Source organism: Saimiri boliviensis, chromosome 9, assembly GCF_048565385.1.
Source record: "Saimiri boliviensis isolate mSaiBol1 chromosome 9, mSaiBol1.pri, whole genome shotgun sequence".
Lineage (NCBI taxonomy): Eukaryota > Metazoa > Chordata > Mammalia > Primates > Cebidae > Saimiri > Saimiri boliviensis.
The window spans coordinates 39,793,311-39,817,679 of NC_133457.1; the positions used below are offsets into that span (position 1 = coordinate 39,793,311).

The 24,369-nt window shown below is 38.5% G+C and overlaps 1 protein-coding gene across 4 annotated transcripts in view; it reads right to left on the reverse strand.

Annotated features, from left to right (window-relative positions):
* The window catches only part of THRB (thyroid hormone receptor beta), a 374,638-nt gene that overhangs the window by 242,865 nt on the left and 107,404 nt on the right, over nucleotides 1–24,369 (reverse strand). The window contains exon 1 of one of the 4 annotated variants that reach the window (XM_010346544.3): nucleotides 1–24,369. This exon is cut by the window's right edge and continues 20,773 nt beyond it. The exons of the other annotated variants lie outside the window; for them this stretch is intronic. The gene's annotated coding sequence lies outside the window, so the exon portion shown is untranslated. 4 annotated transcript variants of the gene reach the window in all.

Genomic DNA, 24,369 nt, shown 5'->3' on the forward strand with positions numbered 1-24,369 from the left:
CTGCCACATGCATTAGCCTGGCCATTTCTTATCCAGGAACATAATTTCCTGCCTTCTTCACCAACAGTTACTTGAAAGAGTACACTAATCCAGCAAAGAGTCACTGCATCAAGTTTACCCACCACCAACTTGCAAAAGCTCGGGAGTGTGCAGGAGCAGGCAGAGGGCAGAACAGGCACTCCCTCTGCCTATGTTTGCAAGCTGACAGACTGCAGAAAGGAAATGATTCATGCCACAGAGTCTCCAGCCAACTTTGTGTCACTGGACTTTATAAAAACAAATAAACTAAAGCTTTTCAACGGACTAGAGCTGCTTAAACAACTTTAATAACATGGCTGCTTCATAAGGTCCCTGGGCAGTTCAATCTTTAGAAACTTGGGCTATAGATAAGGTACCTTGTAAAGGGCAAGTCCATGACCAGCTCATTATTGTAAACTGGATTGTTGCTTTGGGAATCACAAAGAAATATTATAGCTGTAAACAGCAGCAGTCAATTGCCATATGGATAATCTTTATCAGCTAGAAAAAATTAACTTCATTTTCTTAGAAACCTTAATACTATTTTTGAGAGTTTGAACTTTAAAAGGTTAAAAACTGCATGGTACAATTACTTTATGGAAGTCTTATCAAAGAGTATACCTTATAATTCTTATGCCTTATATTTCCTTCCTTAGTGACTACTTATTTTATGATGGCTTCTAGAGCTCATGAGAAATACTAATTCATTTACCATTTATATTTCTTCCATCAATAATCTCAATCTATTGGCAAAGCAGTATAAATGAAAAGTCAAGTAACTTTTGTCACATTTGGAAAACTCAGAGGAGGAGGAAATAAGGTATTCTAATCAGGGGTATTTTGGCTTCAGCTAAATTTATTGGCTAAAATCCTGTGCAGTTAGAAGTTCGGAATTATTTGTTTACTTGGCTATGTCCAATGTTAATCAGTTAGGCTAGGTACATATTATTTGCATTATGAAACACATTACTGCCTTTTCCAAATTAAAAATTATGTCTGACAATACTACCCTTCCCAGTTCTAGTTTTTGGCAGCAGAGTAGATGCATATGTCTGTGGTACTTAGAGCTACCAACCATGGTTGAATCAGAGCTGATTCTATTCGCATATAATAAGCATTCTCTACTTATCCCAATTGTAGCCATTATCTTGCCTTCTGAGAACATGGAGAGAAGTGCCAATCCTAGACTAGAAAGGGGTGAATCCCTGCCAGAAGTCCTCTTCTACTTTATCATTACTCCTATGCTTGGAGAAAGTGGTGACCAGGTGGTAGCAATGGCAGGAGTGAGGGGCCGAGGCCTAACTGCTGCTGACTGCTCTCTTCACCCATGTCTTTGCCCATCAGAATATCAGTTTCTCTACTTCCTGCAAGCATGTGTATTGGATCATTTTAAGGATCCAGAAGTCAAGTTATTCGTACTGGTGTTTATCAGGTTTTCTGATTTCAAATCCATTTTTTTTCTGCGACTATGACATGGCCTCGTCCTTTTAAATAATGCTCATCAACATTTGAAAAACTAATGACATATTCGTAATTCCTTCAACAAATGTGTACTGAACACCAGTTGTATGGCAGGGACTCATCTGGTACACATATAGAGTTACTACCTTCAAAGAATTTTCAGCATAGGCTGGAAGTAGGACATGGAGATGTTTCACAGCAATTAGAAATAGGGACAGAGCTCAACGAATACACTAAAGAGGGATTGAGCATTTGTACACGGCAAGAGATCAAGGAAGCCTCCAAAGTCAGAGTGCTGGTTAAACATCTGGTCAATTTAGAGTAAGGGACAATAAAAACCCTTTTACATATCAAACAAAGATTAATTGCTCTTTGGGTTAGAAATTACAGTCAGGGTAGCAAACCCCGTGCTGTTTATCAACCACATTGGCATTAGCAGGGTCATGAAATAACAGTTCCTTAGGCTTATTTGCTCAAAGGATACATACCAACATTCCGGCTTGATATACTGGGTTACTGTGCAGTGCAGTAAGCTAGCCTTTGGGCTCTGGGCTTGTTTTGACCAGGTTCTAGTCCATCTAGAGCCGACAGACAGTAGGAAAGTTGCTTGAGTTCCTGTTTTCCAAAATGGAAATTTTCAAAGCATGTTACATGCACTGTTGTAATATGCTTTGTTGTTACACGCACTGTTGTAACATGCTTTGAAAATTTCCATTTTTTGTCAGTTAGTCTGGATACTCTAAGGCACTTCTCACAGCAATACAGCTAGACTACAACAAGGAAATGTTTACAGTACTGCTGGGCTTGCAGGAAATCTCTAAGGCAGGCGTCCCCAAACTTTTTACACAGGGGGCCAGTTCACTGTCCCTCAGACCGTTGGAGGGCCGCCACACACTGTGCTCCTCTCACTGACCACCAACGAAAGAGGTGCCCCTTCCTGAAGTGCGGCGGGGGGCTGGATAAATGGCCTCAGGAGGCTGCATGTGGCCCGCGGGCCATAGTTTGGGGACGCCTGCTCTAACGGGTAAATGAACTAAAAAATAAAGAATGACTAGTAAGAAATGGGTAAACTGTGATTGCTGTGGGGCCAAATGTTGAAATAACATTGTGATAAGAAGCCTGGGCTCAACACAAGGAGGGAGAGATAAACACAAGACCTACTTTAAGCCAAAATCGTTATTGGGATTATAATAGTCCCCAGGTTCGTACAAACACAGGTAGAGAGCCAGACTTGGTCTATGGGTCATAGCTTACTGATCCCAGATACAGGGTAACAATACTACTTAACATATGTAACTGTTGTATGATTTAGAAAATCTTTCCCCTTATCTTATCTAATTTAATCCTTACACAACTGTATAAGGATTATACAGGAGTTCTATAAGGATTAAATACAACTGTAAGGTAAGTAAAAGAATTACATTCTGCCCTTGGTAAGCCACTGCCCTGAAATCTACTTTTTTTTGAGACAGAGTCTAACAATGTCACCCAGGCTGGAGCGCAGTGGGGTCATCTCGGCTCACTGCAACCTCCGCCTCCCAGGTTCAAGAGATTCTCCTGCCTCAGCCTCCTGAGTAGGTGGGAGTACAGGTACCACCACCCCCGGCTAAATTTTTTTGTGTATTTTTAGTAGAGATGGAGTTTCACTATGTTGGCCAGGCTGGTCTCATACACTTGAGCTTGTGATCCACCTGCCTTGGCCTCCGAAAGTGCTGGGATTAAAGGTGTGAGCCACTGTGCCTGGCCACCCTGAAATCTTTATTTTGAAAACAAACAAACAAACAAACATGGATGAATTTTTTTTTTCTGGCATACTTCATTACTTCACAGCACGCTGGGGTCCTCTTTGTGCCCCTCTGTCAGTGGTTTTACTGTGGTATAGTGTGTGTCAAGATGATCATGGCAGGACATGTGTGCAGTGTGCACAAAGGAACAGGAGGACAAGATTGAAGAATCTTTATCCTATCTGATACAATGCACCACTAACAAGACATTAGTGTACCACTAAGAAGATATGAGGTACTAGAAGATTAATATTAGATACAAACCAAAGAAGACTAGATATGATGCTAAAACTTCATAAAAAGAGGAGATGGAAAGGTTGAAGAATGTTGAAAATGCTCTTTTGGGTGCCATAGCTGGCATCAATTGAACTGACTGGAAGATTAACATGATCTGTTTTAGCTTAGTAACGTTTCATTTCCTTTCCTGTAAGTATGTGTATCCTTTACCACAGAAGCCAATGAAGGCCGTAAATCAACACACTGATGATGCTTACCTTGATGATTCTGTTTCCCTGGCAATGACCAGGAAGAATTAGAAATTTATGTACACTTAAACTCACAATGTCCAAGCACTTCCTCTTCCCACTTTGAGTATGCAATCATGATATCATTCATCTAAGCAAGATTTACCCAGCACTGTAGACCAGGACTGTAGCTCAGAAATTTTCTAATTAAACCTTTGTATTTCGGTGGAATCTATAAAGGTTCAGCGGGGAGGGATTAGGTTATAAACTGTAATCCTATGTTAGTTTTTACATATGATACAACATATTTAGTTGTAAATATGTTGAAATTACTTTCAACTCATGGAAATTCTTTAAAAATTATTTATTATTTAATTTTTTTGAGATGAGGTCTCACCTGGCTGGTCTCAAACTCCTGGCCTCAAGTAATCCTCCCTCCTCAGCCTCCTGAGAACTCACCATAATTCTATAAAGACATCTTGTTTGTTTGCATTGGAAGACATAAGTAAATGTCAGTGCAGGAAAGAGAAGTAAAAAGGTGAAGAAAGAGGTGGAAATTAACATTATATCCAGTCCGCGAGACATATGGTACACACTTTTCATGTTACATTGAATTTAGTTGTCACAACTCTCCCGGGTGGTTTGACTCTCATTTTGCAAAACAGGAAATTAAAATTTAACACCACATCCCAGGCCCTCAGCTTGTGAGTTGTAGAGCTAAGGTTTGAACTCATGTCTATATTGGCTGCAAAGTATGCACTGTTGCACACATTGCCTTTACAACAAGGAATTCTACATTTTGGGAATGACTATGGAAAGAAAACATGCATAGAAAATAATATAAACAACTTCAATTGTAATATACATATGATAGAAGTCTATTTATTGGTCTAAATATCACACTGCAGCAGTATTTTACTCCTATCCTGGGCTATTTTTTAACACTCCTCTCTTCTCTTAAATAAAACTTTTTCAACAACTATCACAAACAAAAATATTTCACCACCAGCGCACACTCCGTTTCAGTTTTAAATCTAAAACACAAATGAAAACTCCAGGTTGTCACACGGTATGACAACACTGAATGAACTGAATATGTATTTCTTTGACTGCACAATCATTGGCTATAATCATTTATCTTGAATCTATTTAAATGCCCAGTACGTAGTAGCCCAAGGGTTAAAGACACAACCTGTATCAAAAGCACTGAACATCTTTCGAGAGTTTTAGGAACTAACTCTGGAAACTAATGTGTGGAGCCAAGTCACATGAGGTAGGGCTGACTACATAACTGGGAGTCTTCCAAATGGACTTTCATGTAAATTTGTGTTTATTAAAAGATAACTAATAAAAGGTGCTGGTTTGGAGATAAAATATATGTTGCTAAAACTTAACAGTAACTGCAGCAATTGTTTAGAACTTAAATCAACACAACACATTTTTTAGGAGGATATTTTGATACTGAGACTGCTTAGAATGGGGCATGATAATAATGAAAAGTCAGCTGACATTTTTGTCCATTTTATCATTGTTGAAAAATTCTTTTCAGATAACTTGTTCCCTTTATTGTCTGCAGTGCCTGAGACAGACCATTCTTACCATCTTGCCCATGGTATGTCACTGCTCTGAAATTTTTATTTTGAAAAAAATATTATGGATGGCTTTCCTTTCTGGCATACTCCCTTACTTCACAGCACCCTGTGGTCCTTTTTGTGCCCCTCTGTCCCTGGCTTTACTGTGGTATTATGTCAAGATGATCATGTGGTATTGTGGCAAGATGTGTGTGAGATGTGCACATGAGTGTGCACAAAGAAGCAGGAGGAGAATGTTCTTCAGTATCAAATGCAGCACTTTACAGAGCTAATCATCTATGGAGTGACTTTCTGGGATGATCAATGCTCCACTATTCCAGAACATTCTCTAGTAATGACCCTCACTAGTCTCGGGAGAGTCTTCTGAACCAAAATGGATAATGACAGGGAATGTTGGGGGATCACACCAGGTACAATGCTGCACTTTGGGCACTATATTACTACTCACTTATCAATGCTGGCTTTACTTCTGACAAATCTAGATGGGCACAAGGGCTCCCCAAGCTACAAGACAGTTTGATGTAGCTTTGGCTACTCTGGCTCCAGCTTCACTACAATGGTATTGCTGGTCAAGATCCCAACTGAAGTCATCTTTTGAATTTAGGCCAAGTCACCCCTTTGACTCATTCTTTAAAGAGGTTAATAACCTAACATTAATTAAGCTCTGTTTGCATGTAATTTTCAAAAGAGCTGTAGAAAAGGGAGACTACTATTTGCCCATTTTATGGATGAAGAAACAGAGGTTTGGCGAGAATAAGAAACTTGCACTAAGTCAGGAAACCAGTAGGCAACAGAGCTGGATCTCCAAGACAGTTCTGATTCCTAAATCCACTCTCTTAACCTGTGTAGTATATTTCTGAGCAATAGAGGGGTTAGAATCCCTATCTACATTAGGCAGATATCCAAACTGAAAAACTTAGCTTAAGATTAAAGTATTCCTCCAAAAAAGGTATGAGTTTGTCCTTTAACAACACTCATGAAGTTGTTTTTACGCAAGAACCCTAGAATCTAGGTAACATCATCCAGAGCATAGGTCCACATAAAAGAGAAAGGTTGTAATTGAAAATACAACAGTTAAACATCATAACATTATGTTTCAGACATGATTCCTACCATGTCTTTTCAGCAGAAACCCTGAAGTAATCCAGGGCTGTTCCTTTATATAGACATGAGTCAGAGATCAACAGCTCATTTCAGCCAATCCCATTCATATAGTATCTTCCTAGCCAAAGATCTCCAGGCATTATTCCTGCCAAAAGGTAAAGAATACCACATTCCATGAAGTGTATTTGATGAGAATTGTATGTCATTTTCTTATTAATAATAATCATTTGCCTGTAAACCACATTATTTGGGAAGCTTCCTTCAGATTTCATCTAAGTCTCTGTAGAAATGCTGGCAGTGTTAGAATTACTCATGGTCACCATTCTACCCAAATCCTAGTGTGGATGATTGTTGGCCATAATACTAGAGACTGACTAGCTTCTAGCTGCTTCATGAAGGAGAAATGGAATCCCAGCTCCTCATGTGTGTTGTCACAGAGTATCAGCGAGACAGTTTGATGTAGCTTTGGAAGCTGGTGCTCAATGGGTTCCTGTATTCAGTGGTCCCAACCCTTGGAGGCATTGAAGGCATTTTCTTTTATTAGTCTATGATTCCATTTTAAAGAATAGTTCTAAATACATTTCAAGGTAGTTCAACCTAAATTTGATATTTATGATTCTTTAAAAGCATATGCAGTTTTGTGTTTATGAGATCTGAGTGGCACTTATTCTGTTTCTTGAAGGAAAATAGGGTCAGTTCATGCTTTCTCCTCTTGTTCTTTCTCTATGCTCCCAATAACACTGGAAATCATAATGGTGTCACTTCCAGGGGCATCTGCTTTGGTTTGGTTCCCTTACATATATTTGGACTTCCATGACAAATCTGTGAGACTGACAGAGCAGGCATTGTGTTCCATATATAACACATGAGAACATTGAGGCTTAAAATATTTAGGAGTAGGAGTACTGAGTTTATAGTTCAAATCTTTCTGCAATGGTGTGCTCCCCATCCAAAGCCCCAATTTATAGTATTTGCTGATTTTCAGGTGATAATAATTCTACCACAGCTAATTTCAAGCCACCAACATGATGTTACCACATGCAGAATCAGGAGGAGATGTACCAGCTTGGCCCTCTTGAGTCAGTACAGCTAGCTCCAGTACAACATGGGGTCCTTCGACCCCTAACCCAGAGTTCTTCATATGCCATCACATTAAGTATTTATGATGCTAATTTACACAAATATCTATTCCTGTGTTCTGGAGAGGATGCCTTAAGTCTATAAGCATGCACAATAGGGAGTTTCCTTATGGGAAAATCAGTCAGAGACATTTTCTTCTGCATACATTCCCATGCTCAAGTTTTGATAATCCTACTCTGGTTATAACCAAGTGGACTAGAGAAGGTAGCCCTGAAGTATTTCAGTGCTGTTCCTTTATATAGGGATGAGTCAGAGATCAACAGCTCATTTCAGTCAATCCCATTCACATAGTATCTTCTAGCCAAAGATCTCCAGATGTTTTCCCTGCTTGTCTAACCATCCCCATTGTACAGACAGGAGAGGCCAATATCCAGGAAATTAATGACACACCCAAAGTCACACAGTACATGGAGTTGGAGTCATGACTGGATTGCTTCCCTACTGTACCAGGATGCTTTTTCTATCACCATAAAAACCAAAGACTTTCGAAAAATGTGGCAGAAAGTTCAGAATACCTATCAGAGGCAATACAGAATATCAAAAGAGAGAATGTTGTGGGCCAACAGACATTACAAAGCCTGTTTTTGTCGTGGTTTTCAGACTATGCTCCATGAAACCTCAAGGGGCCGAGGGGGTCTAGCAACACAGAAAGAGATCAGCCTAAGGGGGCAAGACTCTGGAGCCCCCAGCCAATGTGAGCTGAAACTCTCTGCATTCCTCTATTTTACATATTGGGTGTCAGATTAAGATTTCATTTGGAAGGAGGGTTCTGTGACTTAAAAAAAGTTAGAAAACCCTAATAAAGACCAAATTCTAGACTGCTACTTTTCAAACAAAGCTCTTTGGTGAGAGTTATTGGCTCTCATGAACTGAAGGAACCTCTGGCTGCTCTTTTCTCACGATTTGGAGAGATAATGTATGTGCAAACACACAGAAAATAAAGACGGTGTATGCAAACTGAAGTCAACACAGGCCCTTTTACCCCAGGCTGATCCTTTCTGAAAGGCAGTGGATATTTCAGTGCCATGTAGATTTTTCTGTCATATGACTTCCCAAACACGCAGACACTCCAGGTCCTCAGCTGACACCTTGGAGGCCAGCCATGACTTCTGGCTGCCTGAACAAGTTCACAAAGGTAACTACTCTTCCCACACTTGCTGGGGTGACATTATCATAGGCTACACAGACCTCAACAAGCCCTCTATGAAAACAGATGAAGCGGCTGGGAATAACAATAAACACCAGGTTTTCAGACTTCCAGATATGCAGCCACCTCATATTGTATTTCAGATGAAAAGCTGAAAAAACTGTTGAAACAAACTAAATATGGCCTGAGAAGGATTCTAGACTTCTATACTTGAGTCCCTGAGGATGAACTATAACCTAGCTTAATAGTCAGACTGAAAACTTAACTTAGGAGTATGCCCCTGTAACAATTGTTAAGTCTTGGCCAATCTCAGTGGCCATACTCAACCATCTATACACTGCTAAGTGTTCAAACGGTGTTCAAATAAGGCAAACACTGAGCTATTACCAAGCCAGCCATTCTATATGTCCCCTTTTCTGTCTACAAATCTTTCACCACGTAGCTGTGCTGGAGTCTCTGAATCTGGTGTGATTCTGGGTGCTGCCCGATTCATTAATCGTTGATTGCTCAATTAAACTCCATTAAATTTAATTCAGCTGAAGTTTTTCTTTTATCAAAACAAAGAAAAATGTCTTCTTTAGTAGCCAGAATAATTCAATTGTTTTAAGGAGAAAAGAGACACACAGCAGATGTACCTAGTCAAATGGTGTAGATTTAGTTTGTGCTATACTATGTTAACATAGGCTCTACTCAGAACCAACAATATTAAGTACTAAATATTGTCAGAGACAATATTACAAGCATATAAAGGCAGACTTATACTCAAGCACATATTCTTAAAACAAATATTCATCCTGAAGCTACAATGCAAAAGTACATAGGAAGAGAATAAATACATATTGTCCATTACTGTTATGGTTTAAAGTATTTAAATATTCATATTTACATACAAAAAATTTAACTATATGTTTGTTAAGTGTATTTGTAATGTCCTTTTAAAGATTACTAAAATGTTATATAACTTCTTGTTGGAATAAAAAGACTTCAGGGCTGATACCATCACTTAATATGCAATTAAATAACTTAAAAATATTCAAACCATATAAAATGACTATGAATTAAAGGATTTATGGAACCAAGGTTGGAATACTAATATCTATCAGGATAAAGATTATTAAATATTTTGTATTCTTCTAGATTTTGATGAGGATATGAAGGCTAAAATTTAGTTTTAGCTTATCAAGGACTTCCCCATTTCACTGTCTTTTAAGATTATGTGCACTAAGAGAAAATGCTTGAATTATGTTGGTTGCTAATAAATATAACACATTGAGGATAGCTGTTAGTGTCTTACTAAAAATTCCTTACTAAAAAAATGTAGGCAGAGATGGAAAATATTCCTATCTATTACTCTCAAAGCTTAAATTTCACCATACTTACCAGCCATGTAAAAAGTTAATCTTTAGCAAAGCTAATGTGCTTAAAATAGTTAGTCTATTGTTCTCAACAAGTTATAAACCTGGATTATAAAACTGTTAAACACTAGAGATACAAAACTCAAATACACGAATTCTTTGGCACACATTTTTTTCCTTCTATAATACTTTCCTTTTATAAAAGCTCAGGTTTTATGACTGAAGGACTTAAAAAAAGAGAGAGAGAAAAAAGGAATGCAAACTTCCGTAAGGAAAACCAAGTGCTAAGAGCCATATTTTAAAGCACATCCACTCTCTTTCAATTACAATTTTGGATTTGGTTGCTTTGTCATAACAAAACACTTCATGTTCAAACATTTTATTAATATTATATTTAGAAATATATAACATAAAATTCATTATTATATTTAGACATATAATATTAATAAATATTACTAATTATATTGACATACAGAATAAAAGAAAAACTAACTCAAGGGATATGCTAAAATGTCCTCTAAAGCTAAACTTTCTAAGAACCCCCCCACCTCGGCTACTACTGATAGAAAATAACAAGAGTGGAAGATATTCCCAACAACATCACAGCCATGAAAAGTTGCTATTTTTATCTTACTTTATAGACAGGCAACCTCAAGCCAGGGACACTGAGGTCTGCTGGAATTTGAGTTTCTTTTCTTTTCTTTTTTGAACCCAGATCTTCTGATACCAAGTCTTTCTCTTTTCCCATTTCTAGAAAATTGTTTCAACAGATGACCATATCCCAATTTAAAAGAAAATAATTATATAATTTACAGAAATACAGACAAATTAGGAAAGGATTGGATTGTTCATTTCTTACAAAAGATTCACCCCCAGATTATCAGCTCCTATAACTCATCTAGGGGCCAAAACTTGTCCTCATTATTTGAGAAAACTTCCTGTAAGTATGAAGTAGCTTTGTAACAGAGCCAAGCTTGGTAAGTGATCAAATTTATTTGTGCTTCAGTTGCAGTATCTAAAAGAAAAGTTTTTAAGTGTGTCTGCAATGGAGAAAGGGGACGTAAACATGGACAAACATGGACACAAACATTTACAGCCACAGTTTTAGGCACAGTCCACGGCTGTGATCCTTGAAACGAGGAAGACACAGGAGATAAGCTGTACGTTTACCTTGGCGTTTTGCCTCGGGGCACTTTTCAAATCGCAACTCAGGGCTCAGTGGAACCCAGAGAACAGCTGGGTGAAGAAAACTGAGATCTGATTTTTGGGTGGCAGATATGGTAGGAATTTGTGGAGCAGAGTATTAGACAGGAAGCTGCACAAGAACCCTAGAAACATGTATAGGGGGTTTCTTGAGACTTTAGACAAGTATTAAGAAAATTATATGCAAGACCTATCCCAAACAGCTCTTCTGTGAGCAGAAAAGGGTGTTTCATGGCTACAAAATGTCAGATATTGGAGTTCCAACCAGCCAAGGAAAAGAGACACTGCTGAACACTCTCAAGATTCAGTTGAGCCTCTAAAAAAAGGCAATGCCTTAGAAGGCCTACTCTAATCCTAAAATAAGGATCACTCTAGATTTGCCCGAACAGAATCTAAAACGAGGCCTCTACTAGTTCTAGCTGATCTGCCAGAAAATTAAATGCCTGCCAGAACAAAACTCATTACTCATTAAAGGAAGACGATGACATCTAAAGTTTTAATATTGTTATATCTACAGTGTCCACTGTAAAATAAAAAATTACTACATATATGATCTGGGTGACATCTAAGGTGAATAGGTGTTGTTTTTGCCTGCCCAAAATATCTGAATCCTACTATTTTTTTTTTTTTTTTTGAGACGAGGTCTCACTCTGTCACTTAGGCTACAGTGCAGTGGCATGATGGCAGCTCACTGCAGCCTTGGCCTTCAGGACTCAAGCAATCCTCTCCCCTCAGCCTCCCAGATAGCTGGGACCACAGGTGTGCACCACCAGACTTTGGTAATTTATTTATTTATTTATTTTGTAGAGATGGGGGTCTCACTTTGTTGCCCAGGCTGGTTTCGCTCTCCTGGGCTCAAGTGATCCTCCTACCTCGGCCTCCCAGTCTCCTACTTTTAAGAAAACAAATTCATAGCAAGAGCAGCTTTCTTTTCCCCAGGGAGCACATTCCATTTGGTTCTGCCAGGGCCCATTCTTACTAGTGGCCAAACGACCAAAAGAAATAGGATGTCCTATTTCCTAGACACAGGGAGGACTACATGACCAAAGTTGGGCCAATGACCCAAATCCTCTTTGGCATTTGTCCATAAAAAAGTTGTCATTCAAGCTAAGTGATGTAAGGGTGAGGGGGCTGATGGCATCATGTGTGCTACAGGAAGCGAGTCTGTTCAAGAGATGGGGAAGTAGAGAAAGGGTTTTACAAAGCTGGTATGGTGAGATTCAGAAGTGTTTTAGTTCTGGATTATTAACAGTAACAGTTCTGAGAGAGTCTTAGATGCTCATGCTAGCACACATGCTACACTGTAACCCCGACTGTAACTTCCTAGTGAGAGAATCAACATTTGATAGCTGAAAATCGATAGTGCTGGCTCCTTGTTAAAAAGCTGTGTTATCTTGGGCCAATCTCTTACCTTCCCCCCTCCTCCCTGTACACTGAGAAGAGAGACCTTCTAGGGCTCTTTCTAGCTACCAAATTCCATGAGTCTATGAAATAAGGGACTTTCCACAGTCAGCTAGATAACAGGTTTAATGGTAATTTACAAAAGTGACTTATTCAAGCCAACAAAGAAAGGGTATAAAATGAGAGATACAGGAATCCAGTAGCAAAGCTTGAAGGAAAAGCTCGTATAGCCTCTCAATGCCCGAATTTGCTGATTCTTTGACCAGTTTTTCTCCTTTTGTTTGCAAGGTTGAATTAAACCAATTCTATCATCCAGTAATTTGGGCTCCGGAGATACTCATTGTGAGTGAGGCAGAAACTGAATGAGGCGGGGCATTATGTTTTCTCTCAGCCCAGCTGGCTCTTAAAGATTTTGAACAAATCACACTTTTCCAGTTCCCACTTTCTAATATGAAAAATTACTCATGATTATTTAAGACTAATATTACAAATAAAGAAAAATAAAAGATTGTGCAAGTATTTGGATAAATGTAGTAAAACTGTATCTGCTCATCATTTCTGCATTTGTTAAGATCACCAGAAAGATTCATAGTGAACAAGCACTTCCTTTAAATCTAATGGTATCTAATTTCTTTTAATGAAAACATGTTTAGTGGGAAATTCCTACTGTATTTGCAAAGAGACTGTGTTACCTATCTCTTAGCCCTGTGATCATGGTGATCATGGAAAGGTTAGTTCTTAGAAGTGAGAAATGAAAATATGAATAAAGATAAAGCCTAGTGACCTATAAAGACACTGGTATCTGTCTTCTGCCATGACGGTGCTCAAGGTTGGGTGGATACAGGCCATTGAGCCTTTCCTCTTTAGAAGGGGAGCAGTTGATAAAGGGCTTCAGGGAGACATGTGGGAGGTGCAACAGACAGGAAATACATGAACTGAGAATTTTCAACTAAAAAGCTCATTACTAAGCATATATGAATTCTTTCCTATTCATAAATACTATTCTAGGAAACTAACTTTATCAGTAAAAATTTTAGGCTGGACACGATGCTGTAATCCCAGCATTTTGTGGGGCTGAGGTGGGTGGATCACAAGGTCAGACGGAGTTCAAGACCAGCCTGGCCAACATGGTGAAACCCCATCTCTACTAAAAAATACAGAAAAATTAGCTGGGCATGGTGGTGGGTGCCTGTAATCCCAGCTACTCGGGAGGCTGAGGCAAGAGAATTGCTTGAACCTGAGAGGCGGAGGTTGCAGTGAGCTGAGATTGTGCCACTGCACTCCATGCCAGTGACAGTGGGGTCTTAAAAAATAAAAATTAAAATTAATAAAGAAATAAAAATTTTACTATATCAGTTTTATTTTCATGTGTCTTTTGATAAAGGATATTAGGGAAATTTATATTTCTCACAACATAACAAGCAAAGGTTTCCAATTAGATCACAGAAAGCCGCAGACTGAGTGACAGGAAAGGTTAACTGCTGTTTGTTAGCTGCTGAGCTCTCAGAAGGAAGAGTCAAGGGTACAAAATCTTGAGAAGAATATGGTCTGACATGGCAAAGGACCCATGTCAAAAGCCAAGAGAAACTCCTGACTGAGGCTGCTCAAAGCAGAAAAGTTTTTGAGGTATAACAGAATGTGTTTGGGTGTCTGTTTCTTGTTCATCTTGTCTGAGCCACTTTCCCCCCTTTCAGGAGTGGAAGGGACTCTAAAGAAGTCCTTATTCAGCATGAAGATTCTGTAACAAGTCTCTGTAATTCAGAAGGTGACTCAGCAAGTAGACTTGAGGTCCTTACTCAGCCCCATAGAGCAATTAATGTTTTATAAAAGTGATGGATGACTCCTAAGCTTCATCTACAGCTCTGCAAGTGACAAATCAACTTGGATCCCAGCTACGACCACTCAACAATTCCACAGCAAACTAATGCTTGTTCTCCTTAAACCCTGTTACTTCCAGGTCCCCTCGATCCCCTTTCAAGAACCAATGTCACCACCACTGTTGCAATTTATCTGGCAGAAAAATTTGGACCCAGCTGTTACTCTCCCTTCTTCATTCCTTTCTCCTCTCCTCATGTATTAACTTTATACATTCTTTCTTTTTTGATATTCTGACATTGGTTCTTTCCTTTACATGCCCATTGCCTTGGCCCTGGTCAATGTTCTTATGATGTTCTTATAAACATTGCCAACACTTTACTATGAGCAGCATTAAGAAGGAAATAGGCCACTGTTACTAGTCGTTCTGGAACAACAGGGTTAAACTTGATTGTGCTGCCTCACTAGATGTATGTTTACCTACTTATGCAACCCTATCATCCTCTTTCTCCCCGTCTTCATTTTTCCTGCATACCACTGCCACATCCCTAAACATAAAGAATAAGCTTCCTGCTAAGGCTTTTGTTAAAATCAAGTCCACAATTTATACTGCATTCAGAATAACTTCCAAATTTCTCAGTCAAGCCTTTATAATTTGGTGTCTCTTTAACCCTCTAAGTTTTTCTCCAGTGACTATTTTCCATGACCCTGCTATTTTAATTAATTGTGAGACTCAGTGTTCATTAAACATATCACGTGTTCTCTATCCACTATTTCTTTGATTGTACCCTTCCCACTCCTCTCCACCAGAGAATTCCTGTTCCTTTCAAGTCCATTCACTTTTCATAATGGCCCTAAATGCTTATCTATACCCTCCTATGAAGACATACTCTACCATTTTAATGCTCAGAATATATTATTCTATTCTTTACTTTCGTCTCTCTGTATCTCATCTAGACAAATAAGAATGAAAATAACTTATACCTAGAAAGAACTGTACAGTACACAAAGCACTTTCTAATACATTATCTGACTTGATCTTGAAAAGCAGAAGGTAGCAATTACTGCTTCCAATTTTGCAGATAAGAAAACTGAATCCAAAAAGTTGAAAGATATTGCCAGGTTACACAGTCAAAATTCCCGTTATTAAATTTAGTAAAATGAATTAAAAACGTCAAACATTAGACAAAATATACCTACAACATTCAAATAAAGGAAGAGATACAATCGGTAAAATCATACTTGAAAAATTGTGGCCAAGGAAAGGGAGATATGGTAATACAAAGACCATCACTAACTTCTATCTCCAAAGCAATTCCAGAAGAGAAAAGCACTTCCAGGAGAGACGAACAAATTCGAGGACAATTGTCCAAATGCCCTACAATCCAGAAGGCAGGACTCTGAGGGGTCAGTAGGTAGTTACAGAAAGAGCTTTTTAGAGTAGAAGTTCTGGCACACTTCTACCACATCGACCCACTGAAGGTGAGAACGACCCCTTGGAAAGTGAAGCTTATAGCAGGAGAAGTAAGTACATAGGACTGTCTTTATCAAAAGCAAATGTTTCAAAACTCTCTCCAAATTATAGAATAATTTTGGAATCCAAGGGTTCCCAATGGTAGGACTGAAATATGACTTTGTCTTTGAAAAATAGATTCCAATACAAAATATTAAATAAATTGCAGAACAAAGAAGAGAGCCCAAATTAACCAACTGTAACTAGTCATAATTTCAGTTGAGTCCTCTTCCCTACTCTCAAGCAAAAGAAAATGCTAGTGCTACCCAACCCTTCAATTTTGGTTCTCAGAGAAAACAAAAAGGTCTTGGAGAAGAAGCAGTAACAAGCAAGTATGATTTACAGATACAATCTTTAGGAAAACAGATGGTCTAGCTAGCACTTTCTCCATTAAATACGAGAAAGAAAAAATAAATGGCAATATCAACTGTGCAAAGACTTTTCAAAGCACAGAAGGAAGAGGAAAGAATGCAAGGAAAGGAGAAAAGTATCAAGCAAACATTGATGAAAAATATACTTTCTAGAAAAAAAAACTAGAGAAACAGAAAAAAAATCCACTTTGAATCATAAAAGACATGATAAAGAATGAAGCCAAAGATGAGATGAACAGATAGTAGAATGAACAGAAAAGAGTGAGTTTGGATCTTAGAATACAAAATTCAGACCAAAATACCACTTCTCAAGAACTGATAAATTCTAAATACAAAGTGTCATTAAGAAAAAAAATAAAATAAAGTTGGTAAATTTTATTAAATGCCTTTTTAGTATCAAATGCATCTATGCAGGTGACTGCATTTTTTAAAAATTCCTTTTCTAGTCAAAGGATTACTATCCTTAATAAATCTTTTACAAATAAGGAAAAAGATCACTAAACAAATGGATAAAGATTATAAACAAGACTGGTAAACATTAACAACTATGTTAAACTTATTGATGGAATAGGAAACCAAGCAATCTCAAATTTGGTTAAAAGGATTATAGCACATTTGTGCCATGAAATACAAGGAGCTCATTAAAAAGGTATTATTGAAATGATGAGGGACTCTTCAAAAGATACTATTAGGAGGAAAAATGCAAGGTCAGAACAAGTGTAGAGAAATTCCACATATATTTAGAAACAGAAAAACAGCGAGAAGTTATATCTTTACCATCTCTTTCTAATATTACTAAATCATGTGCGCTTCATTTTCCAAAAGACTGAAATGCATCTGTTTTTCTCCAACCACATGCTAGTCCAAGCTACTTTCATGCTAGTCCAAACTGCCTTCATTTTTTCCCTTTCACTCCCACAACAGCCTCCCAACTGAATTCCAATACAGCACTTCTCCCCTTCTACCCAGTCTACTCTAGCCATTCTAGGCATCATCAGTTCCTCGAAAGAGGTATGGTCCTGCTGGCACAGGGTTTTCTGCATATTTTCTTGCCTCTATCTAGAACATTCTCCTCTAGTCTAACTCAGTCTTCCATTCTTCCTTCAGATTTCAGCACAATCATTCCTTCCTCGGAGAAACTCACATACTCTCTTATGTTGCATTTAATTTATAATTACACATTTTCTTGTTTGTGATTAATATCTACTTCCCTTTGCCAGACTATAAACTCTAGGAAAGTTGGTAACATGTGTGTTTGCTTAACACCGAATCTTTAACAGAGTACCCAGCTCAGAAGTCAAACATGCAAACAGACAAAGTATTTCAGTCTCTCTCCCCATTTATCTATGTATTTAACTGTCTGTCCATCCCTCATCCATTCATCCATCCATATATCCATCCATTCTTTAGCTATATTAAAAATACCTGGAAGAAAACATTAGCCATTATTAATATCTAGGGATTGGGGCTGAGGGAAGAAATGGGGGCGGGTAGAGACTTACTTATATGTGTATTTGTTTGCACATTTATTAATAGTAGGTATACTGAATAATTAAAAAATAATTCATCATAACAAAATTACCACTTTCTTGTTGATGACATGAGATCAAGTATATCTTAAAAATGTCTTCAGTCTGCAAAGGTAATTAGTAGTATCTTCATATCCTGTCACTAGGACTATAATCATGTCTCTGAGGGACCTGCATACTAACATAATTCTCTTTTCTTGCCAACTCAATTCAGTTCTATTTCAAGTATAAATAGATCTTCTAATAAGCATTCTTCAGCATGTTTGTATACTCATGCAAAGACATCTTTTTTCTCATTAAAGGTGTTAGAAAATTCCCCTAGGAAATCAAGTCACATTGTCATAGTCTTTTCACAGAAAGGAACACTGTGTATGAAACAGATTCTCTTGATTTTGATTAATGAACAAAGGAAACTCCTAACCTAATTTGCCTTAAAGCAACTTTTCTTGATGGAACTACTAGCTCCTACCAACAATTCAAGATGGTAAATTCTCAACAATTAGGAAAGAATTATTGAAATTATTAACAAGGGATCTTTCTTGGTCTCAATTTCTACTTAATCTACTGGCTAGTATCTCTTGGACACCTTTTTAGTCTGGAGAATTAACACAGCAGCAATATGGGCCATACCAGGTCTTTCCATCTTTATACGTAGCTACTATATATTGTTTTACTCATCAGATTTGGTTGAGGAAACGGGCCTCAGACTTCTAATTTTGGTTTCTAGACAGGGTTAAGTCTGGACTTAGAATACAACCATAGAATAGCTCTGCAGAACAAGCCATGTACATTAAAAGGAAAATTAGGCCTTTTAGTGTTGTTTTTCAGGTTTTCAAAATAGTTATGTAAGAGATATGATCTAGTCGGCCATTTACCAAATTCTGCATTCTTATGTGTAGGATACTGCTACAACTCCAAGAACTTCTGGAGATGAAGATAAGCCATGAAGTAGTATAAGGCATCATTCACACATATAACAAAGAAATCTCATTCAGATAACATCAAGCAGAACACCTGGGGGTAGAGCAATGGTGAAAGGAGGAGAAAATTTAGTAGGAATTAGATTGTGTGAAATCTGTGACCACCTTTAGAGGAGAGAAATCCATAAAATCATTCACCCTCAGTTTAATTTCCACCCTTAGTATAATTCACCATTAGTATAATTAGAATGTGCCACTTCTGATTGCAAGAGTCCAAAGATTAGTCACTTGAATAGGAAGAGTTCTTCTTATACAAGTGACCCCTGGAAAAAAGTCAATTACTTCCTAGTACTCTAGCACACTCCAATAAATACATTTCAGAATTTATTGATATGAAAAGATTGTACTTAAAATCCATGCACCCCTGACCTATGCCATAGCCGTCAGAATGGGGGTTACCTTTGGAAAGAGATATTGACTGCGAAGAGGTATAAAGGAGGTAGCCCCTTGGGTTTTGGAAATGTTCTAAATTTGATCTAGCTTATGACTCCACAGGTATATACCCATGTGAAAAGTGATTGAGTGACACATATACGACTTGTGCACTGCATGAATATAATACCTCAATTAAAACAAAATTTAAGTAAGGGTATAATGGTTTTCTGAAAAAGAAGATTAGTGAACTCTGCATTGAAGAAAGTATTTTTTAATAGGAAAAACAATGCAATCTGATGATCGTTTCTAAGGTCTAATAAAAATTTCATTATGTAATAAGAATTCCATTACAAATGATGCTTTGCAGATGTCCTAAAGATGAGGACCCATTAACAGAAGCAGGAGAATGAGAATGTCATTTGAAATGCTCAATTTTTATTAACAATCAGATACAGACAACTGGCCATCAGCCTGTTACTTGGAAGAATAAACTACTTTGAAAATTTTTATAACAGAAATTTCTTGCCAACCTCCACTAATATTTAAAGGAGCAACAAAATTATTAAAGCATTGCCAGAGAAAATCAACTACGCTACAATTCACACACGCACACACATATATACACACATGTACACACATATATATACGGCATTTGTGCATGCTGAAAAAGCAAGGAGGAGCTAGATGTGTTGTCACACCCTCTAAATGTTGGGAAGTTGCTCTCTCCTTTTCCATTCAGCATAATCTGCCTTTAAATCCTTGAGAGTTTGTACTACATATTGTAAACATGGGTTCTACAATTACATTATCATTAGAATATAGGTAATAATCCACACTTACTCTAGCATCTAAGAACTAAATAGTATCAGATTATGGTTGAACACAAAAAAATGTGTAAACCCAGTAGCCAACAAATGACAGAGACAATTGGAACTACCTGAGTTCATTACCGTCAATGGGAAGGCAGGTCTGTATTCCCAAATGGAGCTGGCCTATAGAGCTTCTAGAAAATTTCCAGATAAATCATCATGCATGAATCCTGCCCTTTTCCTGGAGCATTTCGCCTAGTCCTAAATATCAACTCCTACCCTAAACTGAAAGTTCACATACTTCATTTCACAGACTGTATGTAGCCAGAGTGGCAGGTTACTTCATGTGAAATGAGAAGATGTACAGTATGATTTTTAAAAACATCTTCTCCTTTCATCCTCTATTTAAATGTGTACTTTCATACTTCTCAGCCTATATGGTGTTTCTTCAATAACCTCAACTCCATTCCATCCAAGTCTAGCATCCACCTACACTTTCAAGGAGGAGGTTCCAAACTCAAAACATCATCATACCTTTGCAAAAACAGTTCCCTTCAGTTTGAATGCTCTCCTCTCCCATGCATATTTCAGTATCAATTTCAAGTGAGAAGCAGTGTAATTTTGTGATAAGACACCAGATTTTGGCTTCAGGCAACCTGGTTCGAATCCAAGGTCTGCCATTTTCTTGTCACCAAATCTTAAGCAAGGTGCTTGATCCTGAACAGGAGGGCTCAGCTTCCTCATATCTATACAAAGAGGGCAATAACAGCCTCTATATTGCAGGGTTGTGGAGAGAACTAAATGAGTTAAAGCATAGGAAGCACTTAACATAGCCCTTTGAACTTATTAGGCATTCATATTAGCTATTATTGTTATGGGTCTTAACGTCATCGTCATTATCTACTTCAAGATTTTCCTGACACATCAATTGGAATTAATACCCTTATTCTCTTATGCCCTCTCTAGCATGCTCTCCATGGCTCTACATGTAATAATTATCAAAATATCACAAATATGATAGTTACTAATGACTGCCTTACTTCACAGGGAGGGACATATTCCATAAACAGTTCTTAGCACAAAACCACATCTTCGTCATCAGTAGTGATGGTTGTCTACCTAGTGCTTTGCATTTTTTTCCCCTCAGTTATGCCATCATTCATTCACGTTTTCCAAATCTACAGTCACTCAGGCCTGCAACCTGGACAGTAGGTAAAAGTCCTCACACCCCCACATATGTATACTAATATTTACTAAATCTTGCAGAGTATACTCCCTTAACACATTTTATAACCTGATCCTCTCCCGACCAGTTGGCATTGTTTTGGTGAATTGTTTTTTGTCAAGAATATTATAATTGCTTCTAACTACAGACTTTTAATCAAAGTGGCTTCCCAAAACAACACTTCTGATCACCCCTATGAGAACAGTTACCACCCTGACATTTTCTGCTCATCCATCTGCATTACCAACTAAATACCAAACTTCTTGCATGCTGGAGGCATCTTTTGCTCAAAGTGAGTAGCTCGGTGCCTCACATTCAGTAGGCTATCAAAAAGCACATGTTGCAAAAAATGAGTGCATCATTACATGCCATTATAATTCTCTCCACTTAGGTCGAAACTTTTATCTTAGAAATGGTCCAAATATGGGTTGTAGGCCACACCAATATAGCTCTGAGGTTGGGTCAAGGGGCTAGGAATTCCTCAGGGGGTTTAGAAATCCTCTTTCACTAGCTTCTGTGGGAGGCATACAGGCCCTCACAAGTAGGGGAAGAGACAGGCCCAAAGACAGGATGGGATCAGGAAAAACGATTAATGTGAGATCATCTCTCTTCTCTAGGGCATGATGTCAGAATGGTTCAAAGTTGACTGCAACCTCATCCTTGTGTTCAGAGGCAACACAGTCCATCATAGTCCTGCGTACTACTATGATGGCTATTGTCATGCACCACCCAGATCCCCTACAATAAACTAAGACTGATTTCCCAGGTACTGAGAGTGTGGCTGGCTCTGATGCATATTCCAGGTACTGAGAGTGTGGCTGGCTCTGATGCATATTCCAGCGACCCATGCAAAGGTATAATGGTCCAGCCCCATCACGCAACTTGGAACAACTCTGAAGGGCCACCCAAGTTTCACTACTCCTTAAATGTTGGCAGAAACATCTACTGAGACTCCATCACAGCCCAACTTCTCCCTTTATCTACATTCCACACCTGCTTTCTTTCCTTTCCTACCATAGACAGTGATCTGCGTAAAGTTCCTGCTGACTGCACTGTCTCAAAATCTGCTTTCCAGAGTGCCTGAACTGTAACAGCCTGAGATAAAGAATATAGGATGGAATTTTATGACAGCACACATCATAACCCAGAGTTTGGTCCCTAGAACTGTTCTGTGTGGACTTCATGGGGGTAAGACACATGAACTAGTTGTCAACATTAAAAAATAATTTTCAAAAAAGCAGAAGCTCTGGCAAGAATGGGCCAGTATTTGCTCATGGCACTGAGAGCTGGAGTTGAGGGTCGGTGTTCTATCTCGATGGCTCTCACCAGCTCCACTGTGTGACAGTCTCTATTGGCACCCCTCATTTATTTCCTTACCTGCCCAGCCCTGAAGGCATTTGAACGGATGGGTCATGACTGATGCCAGAATTCCCATCCCTAACCTCAAGGCAGGCTACTTCCTTGATCAGCCTACTGCCTCCCTCAGTAATTTACATTTCTCATCTGACTTTTCCAACAAAATTTACTCTCTGTGGGCTGGTTCTGGGTAGTAGTAATTTTGGTAGCTCTCTCCTAGCAGATGCCCTAGGTTGATGGACATAGCAGCTATTCTAAGCATCCTTGCTAAGTGAGTAAAATTTTAATAGAGAACTCTCATCTCTGCTTTGTGATAACTAGTAGTATCTACTCTTCTGCAACATTCTGAAGGAGACTCTGACTTTTCGGATGTTTGAAGATGTTTTCCTGACACACAGAAAGAAGTAGATCTCTCCTTTGCAGAAAGTGTAGCCAGCAGTGTGTTTTCATGGCGTAGGAATGAATACAGATTTTTGGAGTGGTGGAAACCCCAGGGGTAGTAAGTAGCCCCTATCACAGAATTCTTGTACTGACTGAAGTCTCCAAGAGCAAACCCCTGGAGAACTTAGCAATGCAGAGCAGGTCTTGGCTGTGCTGCCCATGCACAGGTGAATGGCTTAAGTAATTGCTGTCCTTGGGCAGTCAGTCAAAACGCAAGAGTTGAGACTATAAAAGGGCAAGTGCTCCCACAGAGTAAAAATTATAAAGTATTGTTAGACAGAATAATATGTGACTGCTGACATTTCACCTTTTATTATTATAGCAATGCTTTAAGAAAGAAGTGTAGTTAAGGTTGTCAGAATTTCATTTTAACCCCCTCCTTCGAGGCTGTTAAAAATTCACTCATGCTGAAACTTGCCTTTCAGGTTCTCAGTGAGATTTGTGCTTTGTTTTTAATCCGTTGTTCTCTAATGGAATGCAAAATGTAATTTGGGGGAAAGGGTTTTTCCAAGGATCTTTCTACAAATTTGCTTCCTATCTCAATTCCCTTTTCCTTGTCTGCCCCATTCTCTGCCAAAAGGTTAGCTGTAGCAACAAAAACAACCCCCATGATACATTCAACTGACAGAGGATTAAAGGCTTTTGGTAGTGCTTATAAAAATAGCTTTAGCAATAAGCAATACTCAACAAGTAGGAATCTGTTCAGTGGCAGTCATTAAAAGCAATCACAGTCTTGAAGTGCCGTAAATGTCCATAAGAGATGCAGTTGAATCAACAGGTATTCGTGAAGCACTTACTGAATAAGTAGTAACCAATGACAGTCTAAAAATTTCTTCATAGGTGTGACAGAGGTGACACTCTGGTAGGAAGGAGGAACAAGAGATGTTGTCTCAAGGCTATATTTGTTGAGCAAACCTTTGTATATTTGTACAGTATCAAGGCTATATTTGTATACCAAGACCATGTGCTCTTGGTACTCAAAGTTCCTATACCCCTAACCCATAAGCCGTCTCCCACTGACGCCAACATGCTAGAGGAAGGGGGAAAGAGGCGATGATTCATTGATCAGCTACTAGGTGCCAGGCAGCATGCTAGGCACTTTGTAATTATAAGGTACTGTGAAGATATAAAGAGGCATGAGCCCTCCCCCAATCCCTAGTCTTCAGCTGAAACACAGTTTAGGTACATCCACCTGAGCATAAATTGTTTTCAAACACTCCCATGCTTGCTTTGCTTATCTTAAACTAAAGCGGTTGTCCAGCTAGACTTATTATGTTGATCAGCCT